The following is a 16434-nucleotide window of genomic DNA, read 5'->3' on the forward strand; positions in this document are numbered from 1 at the left end:
CCTGCCAGATCGGAAGCACCTTCCCCTGTCGCTGGGACAACTGCAGGGTCTCCCCACCCGTCTGACCCAGATTCACCCGGTTCTCTCTAAGGCAGCCCCAGGGTAATCGTCTAAAAGGCAGACCAGCCCCTTTGGGGCTCCCTTCCTTCCTCTCCCCTCGCCCCTCCTTCCACGAGTCTCCCACCTGCACAGACCCCAACTGGCCTGGCCTTGCCTTCCCCACAGATATGCCAGGCTCTTGAGGGCCCAGGTCCCACTGTGCTGGCCACACGTTCGGCCAAACCCACCACCCTAAACTCCTTCACAGCCCTAGGGGATCCTGCCTCTAGTTTGTGCCGTGGTGGCCGTCTCTTCCCTGTGTCCTTAGGGAGGCCTCTGGGTCCCACACCCCACCAGGGAAGCCTGCCCATCTGGGCTGGGGCTGGAGGAGGTGTCCGTGGAACCCTGGGCACCCTGACCCGGCCCAGAGAACAGCCTTGCTCTCTCCCTTCTGGGCTCCCTCCCGTGTCCTTCCCATACCCAAAGCCCACCCCAAGGCGCATGGTTACTTGTATCCCCAGAAAGGACGTGTGTGGCCTCCACTTCTGGGGGCCTCTCTCCAGGGAGCAAGTCTGGGTCACCTGTGATTTTTCCTCACACTGCTGGCCAGAAATGCTTCCAGCAAAACCTGCCCAGTCTTGGCAAGTAGAAAGGCTGCACTCATCCCCCACCCCGGCCCCCTGCACCCCTCCGCACAGAGCTGAGTCCTGAAGGCCGCTCCAGAGCCATCACTCCTTTGCCTCTGCCTCAGAGGCTGGGTGGTGTCAGGAAGGGCGGCTGTGGGAGGACCTGCCCCTGGGGAGAGTTTGGCCCCAAGTACCAACCCGGGGGCCTTCTGCCTCCTGAGGAAGGAACAGCTCCACCCTCCCGCCCGGATCCGAAACACCGACGGAAGTCTTTGCAGCCCACTCTGTCTTTCGGGTTTGCACGCCACCCACCCCACCCCGGGATGTCCACTCTTCGAAGGGCACTGAAAATGGCACCCACCATTCAGCCTCCACTCCCCCCCCCACCCCAGCCTGGCGTGGCCTAGGCTCAGTCCCGAGCAGCAGCCTGGATATGCTAAGTGAGCGGGCACACCTTCCCTCTGGCCAGCCCTTCCTGGGCGACCTCAGGTGATGGTGTCTGAGGACTCCAGGTAAAGGTGTTTGCTCATTTGATGTTTCCTGAATCCCTATGAGGTGCCAAGCTCAGTTTCATGTGCCAGGGATAACTGAGGTCCCTTCTTCCTGGAACTGATTTTTCCAGTGGCAGGAGACAGATGATAAAAGCATAAATCAAGTGGTGATTTCTTCTTGGAGGAAGCTGAGTGGATTAAGGGCAGAGAGGATGGTGAGGACCCATATTTCACCCCTGAGGAGGTGCGGAGAAGCCCCAAGGAGAGGGAGAGGGAGCCCCGTGGGCCTCCCATGGGAGAGCACTGCAGACAGAGGAACAGCCATGCCCGGGGCCCTGAGGCAGGAGCTGCTCTGGGCCCTTCAGAGCAGTGACCATGACTCCAGCTGACCATGGCCTTGCCCCGGATGCTTGCTCTCTATCCACACTGACCTCTGCAGAATCTCTTTTCTGAATCTTTAACTCTTGACAAAGCAGAGCACACTTGGCTAGGCTGCGCCCTGCAGAGATGCCCTCCCACTCTGCAGGCAGGCAGGTCCTGCCAGCTCTGGCTCTGATGACCTCCTCTCCCTGCTCCCTGCCAGCAGCCAGCAATTTCCTGCTTCCTCTCCTCTCAGGGACCTGCACTCTGTGACCACTTAACTATTAAGCCTGTCAGGACACGATGGTAAAGGTCTGGCAATTAAGGACCGTTTTGTCTAGTCCCGCTAATCCGCGGCGAGACAAGTCCTGTCCACAGTCGCAGCCAGCGGGGCTCAGCGAACCCTGAGTCCCGGCCACCTGTCCACACAATTTGGAACCGTCTCCACTCCTGTCTCAGCAGGTCCCCTCAGGTCTAGGGAAAGGAGGGGTCCTGTCGCGGAGGAGTGGTGGGTCGCAGAGAGCCTGGCTTGAGCTGGTCGCAGGGGCGGGACCGGGGACTGCGGCGGGGGTGGGCTGGTGCTGGGGGCGGTATTGAGGGGCTGGGGCGGGGGTAGGGCTGGGCTGGGGGCGGGATTGGGGGGCTGGGGCGGGGGTGGGGCTGGGCTGGGGGAATTTGGGGGCTGGGGCGGGGGTGGGGCTGGGCTGGGGGAGGAATTGAGGGGCTGGGGCGGGGGTGGGGCCGGGCGGGGGGCGGGATTGGGGGCGGGCTGGGGGTGGGGCCGGTATTGAGGGGCTGGGGCGAGGGTAGGGCTGGGCTGGGGGCGGGATTGGGGGTCTGGGACGGGGGTGGGGGTAGAGCTGGCCTGGGGGCGGGATTGCAGCGGAGCTCGGGGGTTGGGTTGGTAGGGGGCGCCCGGGCTGTCTCAATGCCAGTGTCGGCCACACATCTGCGTGGCCTTACGCATGGAAGGGCCTCAGGGCAGGACCCCGGCTCAGGGACACTCCAGGTGGGCTCTAAGACAAGAGGTGCGGTAGGCAAAGCCCTACCTGCGGGGTGGCCCGCAGCCCCTCGGGGCTCTGTCCCCGCCCACCTGGCCGGCCTGAGCCAATAAACGTGTGCCAGATCGGGCCTCCACAATTGGCTCCGAGAGGGTCACGTGGCAGAAGCCTGGCCAATCAGAACCGGGGAGACGCCAATGCACGGCACGCGGCGAGTCCGCGGACAGGCCTCGGGCTTAGTGCCCCCAAGGTCCTACCTGGGTCCTCCCGGTTCCTTCCGGAATCGTCCCGGTGTCCCCCGCAGGCTGAGTTGGAGCAAGGAGTGGACGGCCTGGGTCCTGTGAGCCGAAGGCGGCAGCTGGTTCTGAGCTGGGCGCTGACCGGCAGCAAGGAGGCCGGGCACCGGATAAGGGACACGTCCGGGCTGCCACGTGTCGCTTATCCTCGGCCGCGACATCAGTCTCTGCCCCTCGCCCAGGGAGCCGAAGCCAGCCGCTGTGGGGTCGTCCTTCCTGCTGCCCCTGCTCGGCCCCCAGACCAGTGGCCAGGGCTGTGGCCCGTGGGGGTGAGGCCTAGGTGGCCCTCGCTGGCCAAGCAGAGGCCCATACCGGTCTGCGGGCAGAGCCCGGGAGTAAGGGGCGCAGACTCCAGTGGTCAGTGCTGGCTGGCAGGCTTCACTCTGCAGCCTGAGGCTCAGAGAAGATCCTTAGCTGGGAGGGTGGGCTCAGTCCGCAGTCCTGCACTGTTCACGCTGCTTCTCCTGGAGGATGAAGCTGGCAGCGCCTCCCTGCTGCTGGCGCCCCACATCCCCCACTCAGGGCCCTGCCCAGGGCTGCGGGTCCATGCCCAGCCGTGCCCAGGGTGATTTCTCTGAGCCTTGGACAAGGCATGAGAGTTGAGGTTTAGTGGATTTTTAAAAAACAAAACACTATTTCTTTCACCCTCAGTTGAGTGAGTCCATTGGGATTTATGCAGCCCAGGGCCAGAAAAGGGCTTTGCCAGGAGAGAGGGAAGTGGTCTGGCCCGGCTAGGGAAAGGCCTGGAGGGTGGGATGGGACTGGGGAGGGTGTAGCAGGAGCTCTGGCTGCTGCCCTCTCACAGCAGGAGACCCAGGAACTGGGGAGCTGGTGGGCAGAGAGGGCAATCCCAGGGTCACATCCCCAGCTCTCTCTGAAGTTCCCTGTGCAAAGACAGTTCTTGGAAAGGCAAACATTAACATGTTACTAACCAACCTTCAAGGCCAACCCGAGCACTGACCTTTGATTTGCTTTAAGAACAAGCCTTTAGTGCAGCAGCAAAGAGAGGAGGGCCTTGTGCTCTGTGTCCGGTTGGCCAAAAACCTTGATCCTCTCAAAGGAGTCCATCAGTCAGAACTTCTGTCCACACATGTCCACTAGGCCCTGACCATGGGACTCAAGGAGGGGGGCACAGCCCATTACACCTGTCTGGCTCCCCCACTCACCCACCCAGGACTGGGCCTGGGTGCAACTTCAGGCCAAGATGGACGACTGACACTTTGTATGCGTTCTCTCCCCTGCTGTTAATTCTTCACACATGGATCAGAAATAAAGTTAAGTAGATAATCAGAATTCACTAACTAGGAGAAAATCACCTATGACTGGGGCAGGAAATACACAAAATAAGCCTGGAAGCAAGGAAATGCTAATTAGCAGACACAAACCCACAACGGTGGGGCATGTCAAAGGGTCACAGCAGCAACTGACCGAGTTCCCAGTGACCAAAGGGGGACACTTTGAACGACAAAGTAAGAGAGTGTCGGGTGCAGAAGAAATACCCATTAGTCCACACAGACATCAGTGAATGAAGAAACAGTGGGGAGGGGCGCCTGGGTGGCACTGCGGTTAAGCGCCTGCCTTCAGCTCAGGGCATGATCCTGGCGTTATGGGATCGAGCCCCACATCAGGCTCCTCTGCTATGAGCCTGCTTCTTCCTCTCCCACTCCCCCTGCTTGTGTTCCCTCTCTCACTGGCTGTCTCTATCTCTGTTGAATAAATAAATAAAATCTTTAAAAAAAAAAAAAAAGAAACAGTGGGGAGAAGAGAGAAATCTGGCATGTGGGATTCCAAATACTTCAGGTACAAACACTGCCTTCAAGGGGATGGAACAGGTCCCTCACTCTGAGTGTGGGCTGCACATAGTGACTTCCCTCCAAAGAACACAGTACGAAAAAGGGGTAAAAACAGCAGCTGATAGTGGAGAAGCTGACGAAACCACCACCTCCGGAGCAGGTCAACAGCACAGTGATCCACCATGTTGACAGCGTGTGCCCTTGATAAGATGGGATGAGAAGGGCACTTCGGCTCTGTGGTTTTCTTCTCCCAAACCCATTTCCCCAATCTCACCACGAGACAAACGTCAGACTAACCCAGTTGAAGGGTGTTCTACAAATTAACTGACACCAGCACTCCTTAAGTGTCAAGGCCATAAAACACAGGAAATGTCTGAGAAAAATATCACAGCCAAGAGGAGCCTAAGGAGACATGACACCTAAAAACTGTGATATCCACAATGAGATCTTGGAACAGAAAAAGGACACCAAGTAAAACCTAAGGAAATCGGAATAAAGAATGGACTTTAGTTAACAAGCATGTTTCAATGTTGGTTCATCCAACATTGCATAGCAAATGTACCATACTCATGAAAGATGTTAATAATAGGGGAAATCAAGTGCGGGAATATGGGAACACTGTGCACTATCTTCATAACTTTTTAAAAAAATTTAAAACTGTTCTAAAATTATAAGTTTACTTAAAAACTTAATCTGGAAAAGGCAGAATCCAATTCAAACACCATTAAAACCAGCAGCTAATGAAGGACACAGAAGAGAAGGAAATGCAGGTTCAACCCCTAACCAGCCCACCTGTCCGCAGAGCAGAAAAGCCACATGGGGGATGGACAGTCCCGGGCTTCCTCCCGAATGTTCTCACTGCTTCCCCACAGGCAACGTGGGAGCTGCTGCATGGAAGCAGGATGCAGGGAAACAGGGAAGAGCAGGCAGATTCCTAATGGGAAGGAGGGGTCCAGAGCTCCGTCCTCCTGGGGATGATGTGAAGTTCCTGCCTTGCTGCCCCAGCTCTGACGGGTGGAGTAAACCTGGCCAGGTTGCCTGCCACCATCTCAGCCATGCACAGGTAAGACTGACCTGGCCCACCTGAACTCTGCCCAGCCCCTACCAAACTCTCAGGCCACAGAGGCATTTGGGGTCATCAAAAGCCCCATAGCAGTCCAATGCGGAAGAAAAAGCAAGTCATTCTCAGAAATGGTGGGAAGAGGGGCACCTGGGTGGCTCAGCAATTAAATGTCTGCGTTCAGCTCAGGTCATGATCCCAGGGCCCTGGGATCGAGCCCCGCATCAGGCTCCCTGCTCAGCAGGAAGCCTGCTTCTCCCTCTCACACTCCCCTTGCTTGTGTTCCTTTCTTGCTGTCTCTCTCTGTCAAATAAATAAATAAAATCTTACAAAAGAAAAAAAATGAAAGAAATGGTGGGAAGAGTGTAAAACCTCATCATGCTATATCAAAGCTGGAAATTTATTCAGGATGGGGCTGTCCTCGTGCAAGCAAAATGGAAAGAACCAGTAAAGCAACCAGACAGACACACTACAGAGAAACAAGCAAACAAGTAAATACTGAGTGCAAACATGGACCAAGAGCCCAACCTAGCAGAAAAATAACTCAAGAAACAACATAGTAAGAGCATGAATTCAATAAAATTCAAAGTTCTGAGGGAAAAAACATGTAACCCAAGAAGATCTGATTCAAGGATAAAGCACTTAACACATCTCCTCAGTAAGGAAGCAGCTGAAAATCAGGAAAAGAAACAGAGGATTTAAACAATGCCATTAGCTAACTCGGCCAATTGAACATATATAGAACCCCACACTCAACTGAAAAAAATGCAAATTCTTCTAAAGTTCACGTAAATATTTACAAAAATTAACTGCTGATTAGGCCAGAAAGCTCATCCCAACATAATTAATGGGCTTGACAGAAGACAGAACATGTAGTCTAGCCTCAGGGCAACCAGTCTAGAGACCAACAACAAGGGTAATTAGAAACCCCCATATGTTTGGAAATTAAACTTGTTTTAACTGTAGGACAGAGTACACATTGAAATGTACTGTTGTGTTTTCAGTATGTCCTTATAAATTGGTTAAAAGACTTGTGGTGACCACTGAAAGAATAAGATATAAATACGCATATAGAATTCACAAACTGGCAGAAGAATAAAGAAGTGGAGAACTGTGGTTAATCTACCAGGGACAGAAATGGAGGGGAAAGGAAGCAAAGAGAAGGTACAAAAAAGGTGTTAATCCTAGGTTCCAATAAATCTAGTCATCTAAGCAATCAGAGCAGGTGCCAAGCTGGCTGTCTGTGTCCTGGGACCCAGGTTGTTGGCTGCTCCGGTCACCTCCCAGCTGCTGGTTTCTGCTGCCTTTTCCCACAAGGCAGCTCTGCCAGTAGCACAGCCAGAAGTCCCAGGGAGCAACCACCCCCAGGACTGACCAGAGGGTTGAGCCACCGCAATTGTTTTCATCCTGGAACAAATAAGAGGAAAAATTCCAAGATGTGCATTTACCATGTGTCCCCCACTGGAATGACCCTCATGAAGCTCTCAAGAAACCACCTCTTCTGTGTCAATATCCTCTCACCAAAATCCACTAGAAACACCCTGTAGCTGAAGAAGTTGGGTGTGTCACTTGTCACAGGGAAAGGGGACACACAGGATGGGAACCACGGGCATCTCAGTGAGAAAGGACTTCTAGGATTTGGGTACGTTGGGTGGTTTGGGGGGAGGGCTCGAGGAAGAGGGCTTTGCTCTGGGTCAGATGCCGGTCAGGAGTTGGGATGCTCTCCGTGACTGGGCTTCTGGATACACCTCATCCAGGCAGTGGCTGGACGTCTGAAGCCAGACGGACACTGATGGCCAAGCACAGCCACCACTCCAGCTAGCCAGCAGAGGGGATGCTGGGGCATTTCTGTGGCTCAGACAATGTTTGTATTTGTCTGTGTTCAGCATGGTCACAAAGTGCTCTCATGTCTGTCTTTGCCTGGTTGTATTGTCCTGTGAAACTCTGTCTGTTCAGTGGGGACCCCAGGGCCTTCCTGGGAGTGCTGGGCCAGCCCCTGGAAGTCACAGCTGCATTTTTCTTTCTCACTGTCTGCCTTCCATCCCTGTACCATGGCCCCACTTCCCATTTGGTGGTCCCTGCACCTCCAAGTGACAGACTTGGACACCAGCACTTGTCTTTGGGGTGGCTTCCAGGGGAACACAAATGAAGACGGAAGTGGACCGAGGAAGTAGTTCCCCTGGATGGGATTGGAAAGGATCCGGTGAGTGGGGAGATTGCAGCATCCAGTTACCACGCCTGCCGCCTGCTGATGCACCCAGCCCTAAGGCCGTAACAGCCAGGGTGGTGTGTGCCCTCAAATGGCTGAGCAGCGCAGCATTTCACCAGTGCACCACCCTTAATTGTCCTCTCGCTGATGAACATTGGGCTGTATCTGTTTCATCATAAAATAAGCTACTACGAAGTCTTTTTACGGACATTTCTCTTAGGTGAATACCTATGGGTGGCATTCTGGGTCACGGGTAGGTGTATGCCTAAGTTTAGAAGAAACTGCAAAACCGTTTTCTAAAGTGGTTGTGCCAGTGATATATGTAGAACGAGCAGCATATTCTCGTCAACGTTGGCTGTGAGTTGCTGTCTCACGGCATTTAGGCTACTTTAATAAAAACACGACAGGCTGTGGCTCAAACAGCATTTCTTTCTAGCAGCCCTGCAGGCTGAAGTCTGAGATCAGGGTGTCGGCCAATTCAGTGTCTGCTGAAAGGCTCTTCCTCATCTACAGATGGCATCTTCTCACTGTGTCCTCAGTGGCGGAGGAGGCGGGGGGCTCTCAGGGGTCCCCATTTATAATTGCACTCATGATCCAACCACCCCAAGCCCCACCTCCTAATATCATCAGCGTGGCTCCACGCTCAGGCCAGCCCACAGCAGTGGTGAGTGTTCCGTGGCTCCACGCCACGCTAGTCCATGGCAGCGGTGAGTGTTCTTTCACCAATACTGCACTGTGTTGATTACCATACCTTTATAGTGAGTCTTGAAGCTGGATAGTGTTGGTCCTCCAACTTTGTTCTTCTTCAATATTGTATTGGCTATTCTGGGTCTTTTGCCTCTCCATATAAACCTCAGAATCAATTTGTCAATATCCAAAAGAGAACTTGCTGGGATTTTAACTGGGATTACACGGAATCTATACATCTAGTTGGGAAGAACTGACATCCTGATAATATCGAGTCTTCCCATTCATTTTTCTAAAAAGATTTTATTTATTTATTTGACAGACAGAGAGCATGCACACAGGCAGGGGCAAGGGACAGAGGGAGAGGGAGAAGCAGACTCACCGCTGAGCAGGGAGCCCGATGCAGGGCTCGATCCCAGGACCCTGGGATCATGACCTGAGCTGAAGGCAGACGCTTCACCAACTGAGCCATCAAGGTGCCCTGAGTCTTCCTGTTCACGAACATGGAATATCTCTCCATTTATTTAGAGCTCCTTTGATTTATTTCATCAGAGTTTTATAGTTTCCTCGTATAGGCCCTCTACATGTTTTGTTAGATTTATACTATGTATTTCATTTCTTTTCGGTATGACTGTATGTAGTATTGTGTCTTTTACTTCAAAGTCCAATTATTCACTGCTGGTATTGGTATTTAAAATTTTTTTTGGTAAAAAAATTATTATACACCAAGACTTTTTTCTTTTAGTTTACAGTTCTATGAGTTTTAGTGTATAGAATTATGTAATTGCATAATACTTAATGGTGAAATGCTGACTGCTTTTCCCCTAAGATCAGAAACAAGGTAAAGACATCCTCTCTCACCACACTTACTCAATGTTGGAAGGCCTAGCCAGTGCAAAGGACAAGAAAAAGGAGTAAAAATAATATAGACTGGAAAGGGAGACACACAGACTACATGATTATTTATGCAGAAAATTGGAGACTATTCTAAAACAACCACAACATATTTTACCCCATGTTAACAGTTAAATGACCTAGGTCACAGGGTAACACACAAAAATCAACCTTATTACTATATACAAGCAATAAAAAGCAATACAAAATTAGAAACTGCAATTGAACACAATTGCTTCCTTGAAAGAAAGGAAGAAAGAAAGCAAGCTTTGAAACTGGAACTCAGTCACAAGAGGAAAGTTGGAAAGAACTCAAATACATGGAGGTTAAAGAGCACGCTACTAAAGGATGAATAGGTCAATCAGGAAATTAAAGAACTTAAAAAATTCATGGAAACAAATGAAAATGAAAACACTACTGTTCAAAACCTTTGGGATGCAGCAAAGGCGGTCCGGAGAGGGAAGTACATAGCAATACCAGCCTTTCTCAAGAAATGAGAAAGGTCTCACATACATGACCTAACCCTACACCTAACGGAGCTGGAGAAAGAACAGCAAATACAGCTTAAATCCAGCAGGAGAAGGGAAATAATAAAGATCAGAGCAGAAATCAATGAAATAGAAACCAAAAGAAGAGTAGAACAGATCAACGAAACTGGGAGCTGGTTCTTTGAAAGAATTAATAAGATTGATAAACCCCTGGCCAGACTTATCCAAAAGAAAAGAGAAAGGACCCAAATTAATAAATCATGAAGGAAAGAGGAGAGATCACGACCAACATCGAAGAAGTACAAACAATGATAAGAACATAATATAAGCAATTATATGCCAATAAATTAGGCAATCTGAAAGAAATGGATGCATTCCTAGAGACGTATAAACTACCTAAACTGAAACAGGAAGAAGGAGAAAACCTGAACAGACCCATAACCAGCAAGGACATTGAAGCAGTAATCAAAAATCTCCCAACAAACAAGAGCCCAGGATCAGTTGGCCTCCCAAGGAAATTCTACCAAACATTTAGAGAAGAATTAATACCTATTCTTCTGAAGCTGTTTCAAAAATAGAAATGAAAGAAAACATCCAAACTCCTTCTATGAGGCCAGCATTACCTTGATCCCAAAACCAAAGACCCCACCAAAACGAGAATTACAGACCAATATCCCTGATGAACCTGGATACAAAAATTCTCACCAAGATACTAGCCAACAGGATCCAACAGTACATTAAAAGGATTATTCACCACAACCACGTGGGATTTATTCCTGGGCTGCAAAGGTAGTTCAACATTCGCAAACCAATCAACGTGATACCCACATTAATAAAAGAAAGGACAAGAGCCATGTGGTCCTCTCAATAGATGCAGAAAAAGCATTTGACAAAGTACAGCATCCTTTCTGGATTAAAACTCTTCATGGTGTGGGATAGAGGGAACATACCTCAATATCATACAAGCCATCTATAAAAAACCCACATGAGAATGAGAATATCATTCTCAAAGGGGAAAAACTGAGAGCTTTCCCCCTAAGGTCAGGAACACGGCAGGGACACTCTCACCACTGCTGTTCAACATAGCACTAGGAGTCCTAGCCTCAGTACTCAGACAACAAAAAGAAAGAAAACGCATCTGAATTGGCAAAGAAGTCAAACTCTCCCTCTTCACAGATGACATGATACTCTATGTGGAAAACCCAAAAGACTCCACCTGCAAATTGCTAGAACTCATACAGGAATTCAGCAAAGGGGCAGGATATAAAATCAATGCACAGAAATCAGTTGCATTTCTATACACTAACAATGAGACAGAAGAAAGAGAAATTAAGGAGTCGACCCCATTTACAATTACACCCAAAACCATAAGATACCTAGGAATAAACCTAACCAAAGAGGCAAAGGATCTGTACTCAGAAAACTATGGAACACTCATGAAAGAAATTGAGGAAGACACAAAGAAATGGAAAAATGTTTCATGTTCATGGATTGGAAGAACAAATATTGTTAAAATGTCTATGATACCGAGCAATCTACACATTCAATGCAATTCTGATCAAAATACCATCGACGAGGCGCCTCAGTGGCTCAGTCGTTAAGCGTCTGCCTTCGGCCCTGGGCATGATCCCAGAATCCTGGGATCAAGCCCTGAATCGGGCTCCCTGCTCCGCTGGGAGCCTGCTTCTTCCTCTCCCACTCCCCCTGCTTCTGTTTCCTTTCTCGCTGGCTGTCTCTCTCTCTGTCAAGTAAATAGATAAAATCTTTAAAAAAAAAAACCCATCAACAATTTTCAAAGAACTGGAACAAATAATCCTAAAATTTGTATGGAACCAGAAAAGACTGAATAGCCAAAGGAATGTTGAAAAAGAAAACCAAAGCTGGTGGCATCACAATGCCGGATTTCAAGCTCTATTACAAAGCTGTGATCACAAAGACAGCATGGTACTGGCTCAAAAACAGACACATAGACCAATGGAGCAGAATAGAGACCCCAGAAATGGACCCTCAACTCTATGGTCAACTAATCTTCGACAAAGCAGGAGAGAATATCCAATGGAAAAAAGACAGTCTCTTCAACAAATGGTGCTGGGGAAATTGGACAGTCTCATGCAGAAGAATGAAATGGACCATTACCTTACCCCATACACAAAAATAGACTCAAAATGGATGAAAGACCTCAATGTGAGACAGGAATCCATCAAAATCCTGCCTGTGGGCAGCAACCTTTTTGACCGCAGCAAATTCTTGCTAAACCTGTCTCCAAAGGCAAGGGAAACAAAGCCAAAAATGAACTACTGGGACTTCATCAAGATAAAAAGCTTTAGCTCAGAAAAGGAAACAGTCAACAGAACTAAAAGACAACCAGCAGGATGGGAGAAGGTATTTGCAAAGGCCATGACAGATAAAGGGTTGGTATCCAAGACCTGTAAAGAACTTATCAAACTTAACATCCAAAGACCAAATAATCCAATCAAGAAATGGGCAGAAAACAAGAATAGATATTTCTTCAAAGAAGATATTCAAATGGCCAACAGACACATGAAAGAACGCTCAACCTCACTTGGCATCAGGGAAATTCAGATCAAAACTACAATGAGATACCACCTCACACCAGTCAGAATGGCTAAAATTAGCAAGTTGGGAAATGACAGATGTTGGCGAGGATGCTGAGAAAGGGAAATCCTCGTGCACTGCTGGTGGGAATGCAAGCTGGTGCAGCCACTCTGGAAAACAGTGTGGAGCTTCCTCTAAAAGTTAAAAACAGAGCTACCCTACAACCCAGCAATTACAGTACTGGGTATTTACCCCAAACTTACAAATGTAATGATCCGAAGGGACACCTGCACCCCAATGTTTATAGCAGCAATGTCCACAATAGCCAAACTATGGAAAGAGCCCAGATGTCCAACGACGGATGAATGGATAAAGAAGATGTGGTATACACACACACACACACACACACACACACACACACACACACAGTGGAATATTATGCAGCCATAAAAATGAAATATTGCCATTTGCAATGACATGGATGGAACTAGAGGATATTATGCTAAGCAAAATAAGTTAACCACAGAAAGACAATTATCATATGATCTCACTCCATACGTGGAATTTCAGAAACAAAACAGAGGACCATAGGGGAAGAGAGGAAAAAATGAAACAAGAGGAAACCAGAGAGGGAGACAAACCAAAAGACTCTTAATCATAGGAAACAAACTGAGGGCTGCTGGAGGGGAGGAGGGTGGGGGATGGGGTAATTAGGTGATGGGCATTAAGGAGGGCACATGATGTAATGACCACTGGGTGTTATATAAGACTGATGAATCACAGACCTATATCTCTGAAACCAATAATACATTATATATACTTATTTGAATTAAAATAAAAAATGTTAGGAAAAAGGAAGGAAGGAAGGAAGGAAGGAAGGAAGGAAGGAAGGAAGGAAGGAGAAATGAAGAAGAAAAGAAAGAAGAAAGGAAGGACGAAGGAAAGAATGAGTGATCGATAAAAAGGCAGACCGAAAGACTTAGGTATAAATCTAACCAAACATGTATAGGGTCCGTATGCTGAAAACCATAAAATGCTGATAACAATTTAAAAAGACCTACATAAATACAGTGATATAACATACTCATGAATGGGAAGTCAATCTCCCCCAAAATGATCTATAGAATTAGCATAATTCCAAAAATCCTAGTAGGACATTTTCATAGATACAGATGATTCTAAAATTTATATGAAATGGTTATGGAGCTAGGATAGCTCAAGTAATTTTTTATAAAGAAGAACAAAGGTGGACGAATCAGACTACCCAATTTTAATACTTTCCCTAAAGCAACAACAATCTAGACAGTGTGTTGTTGGCAAGGGGACAAGACACACAGGCGCAAAGGTCAGAATAGAGTCCAGGAATAGATGCAAATACATATGGTCGACTGATCTTTGACAACGTGCAAAAGCAATCCAGGGGAGAAAGGACAGTCTTTTCAACAAATGGTAATGGAACAATTAGTCACCCATATGCAAAAAATTGAACTGTGACGTACACCTTATGCCTTACAACTAACTCAAACTGGATCACATATAAATAAGCATAAAAGTATAAAATATTTGCAAGAAAACGGAAAAATATATTCATGACCTGGCATCTAGCACAGTTTTAGAAATGACACCAAAAGCATAATCCATGAAATAATCCATGAAAGAAAGGCATTGATAAATTGGACCTCATCAAAATTAAAAACATTTGGCCTGCTGACACAGTGCTGAGAATGAAAACACAAGCTAGAGACTGGGAGAAATACTTACAAACCACATAGCCAACTGAGGACTTGTAGCCAGGATATAGAAAGAACTGTCAAAACTCAACAATGAGAAAATAAAACCCCTCAATTAAAAAGTGGGCAAAAGATGCACCACAGACGAAATAATGGCAGAGAAGCACAAGGGGTCCCACGTCAGCAGCCCCAGGGAAACGCACAGTAAGTGAGAGCGAGACCCTGCGTTGCCATCAGAAAGGCCAACAAGGGACACAAACCCTTACGTCCACGTGCAGACCTGTGCCGGAGTGTTCACAGCTGCTCCAGGCACAACCGTCGAACTGAAACACAGAAGCTTTGCGTGAGCTGGTAAACTGTGGCCTGCCCACGCCACAGGAAAGGGGGGCATGGACATGTGCAGCGGCGGGGGTGCTCAGAGGTCTGTGCTGACCACGCTCCTGAGACGGCAGCTGCGGTGCTGAGGTCAGTGGTTGCCAGGAGCCACAGGCGGGGAGGGTGTGTAGCAAGAAAGGGCTGGCGGGAGCAAGGAGTCTCCGGCTGATGCGCTGCTCTGTGCCCTGACCAGTGGTTGCACAAATCCATGTATGTGGAGGAACTCCAAAACCAACAGAAATAGGCTAATTTAAAATTTCTCATTTAAAAAACAAAATAATTAACACATACTCCTGATTAAAATACTAAGTAAGCTGTAACGCAAGGCAATTTCTCCACGTAGTAGGAGGCATTTGTGAAACGCCCACAACCATCGTGCTTAAAAGCAGACTTCAAGAACACCCCCATCAGGGGCCGGGGTGGCGCGGCCCGGGAACCACCCGACTCTTCGTTTCGGCTCAGGTCGTGATCTCCGGGCTGTGGCATCGAGCCCCGCGGCGGGCTCCGCGTTCAGTGGGGAGTCTGCAGGAGACTGTCTCTCCCTCTGCCCCCACCCCCCACTCAAGCTCCCTCTCTCTCTCTCTCAAGAAGAGTCCCCACCAAAGTCTCAGACCACAGCACGCTTGCTGTCGTCTTCCACAGGGAGCGTGAACCACAAAGGAGCAGTGTGCGTGGAAGAAACGTCGGCAACAGGCTCGTGGTCTGTTGTGACCCCACCGCGTGGACCTCCCCGGAATCCCCCTGGAGCCTCGGAACCGACTCCGCACAAAGCAGCACGTCCTCTCATCACCAGTTAGCACACGGGCCAGGCCCCCCCTTCCTGAGTGGAGACAGGAAACAACCAACCACACAAGAAACGTGAGAACTCTGAAGAAAACGCGGACGCCCCTGGGAAGACACACAAACACGCCGTATTGTGGGTGTTGAAAGCCAACCCACAACGTACCGATGAGAAACTTTCTGTAGCAAACAAAACGAGCGCCCTGCAACTCTGGTGTGCCCCAGGGTGGCCTTACGTGACCTGCGCGAGCCACGAGTGTGACCAAGCCGGTCCTGGTAGCTAGAACCCTTGCAGGTGCTCCTGGGGGCGCTGAGGGACAGTGCTCTGGCCAGAGGCAGGGGGATCTGAGACCAGACACGCCTCCATCAGGGAGCACATCTGCCCACCCCAGCCACGCTCCCGGAGGTAGGCCCGGTCATCTCCAGTGGCCCCTCCAGCTGCTCTGGGGTGCAGTGTGGCAGACAGGGGAAGGGAAGGAGAAGGTGACTCAGCAACGTCCCAGTGCAACACCTACACAGCCATGGCACCGTGCACGATTAATGGTGCGGACCTCTGTCTCCCTCCATCTCTCCAGAGCCCTGGGCTTCTGGGACCACTGCCCCCAACCCTCCGCAGCTCTGAGGTCCTGGGACCACCTTCCTGAGCCCTGGGGTCCCACAAACAACAGAACGATAAACAGTACAAACACCAGAATACCTCCTAGAACTCTTAGCTAGAATTATGTCTGTCTTGTGCTCCCCAAGATCTTAAAGAAGTGATTTCCCACCACCAAGAGTATATTCTTTTTTTTTTTTTTTAAGATTTTATTTATTTATTTGAGAGAGAGCGAGCAAGAGAGCGCGAGACGAGGGGAGGAGCAGAGGGAGAGGGAGAAGCAAACCTTGTGGTGAGCAGGGAGTCTGATGCAGGCTTGAGCCCATGACCCTGGGACCATGACCTGACCCGAAACCAAGAGTCGGACACTTAACTGACTGAGCCACCCAGGCACCCCTTGACTAAAAACGTTCTAAGCGTCTGCCTTTGGCTCAGGTCGTGATCTCAGGGTCCT

This window comes from Ursus americanus, chromosome 8 (genome assembly GCF_024610735.1).
Source record: "Ursus americanus isolate L20-20 chromosome 8, mUrsAme1.1.p, whole genome shotgun sequence".
Taxonomy (NCBI): Eukaryota; Metazoa; Chordata; class Mammalia; order Carnivora; family Ursidae; genus Ursus; species Ursus americanus.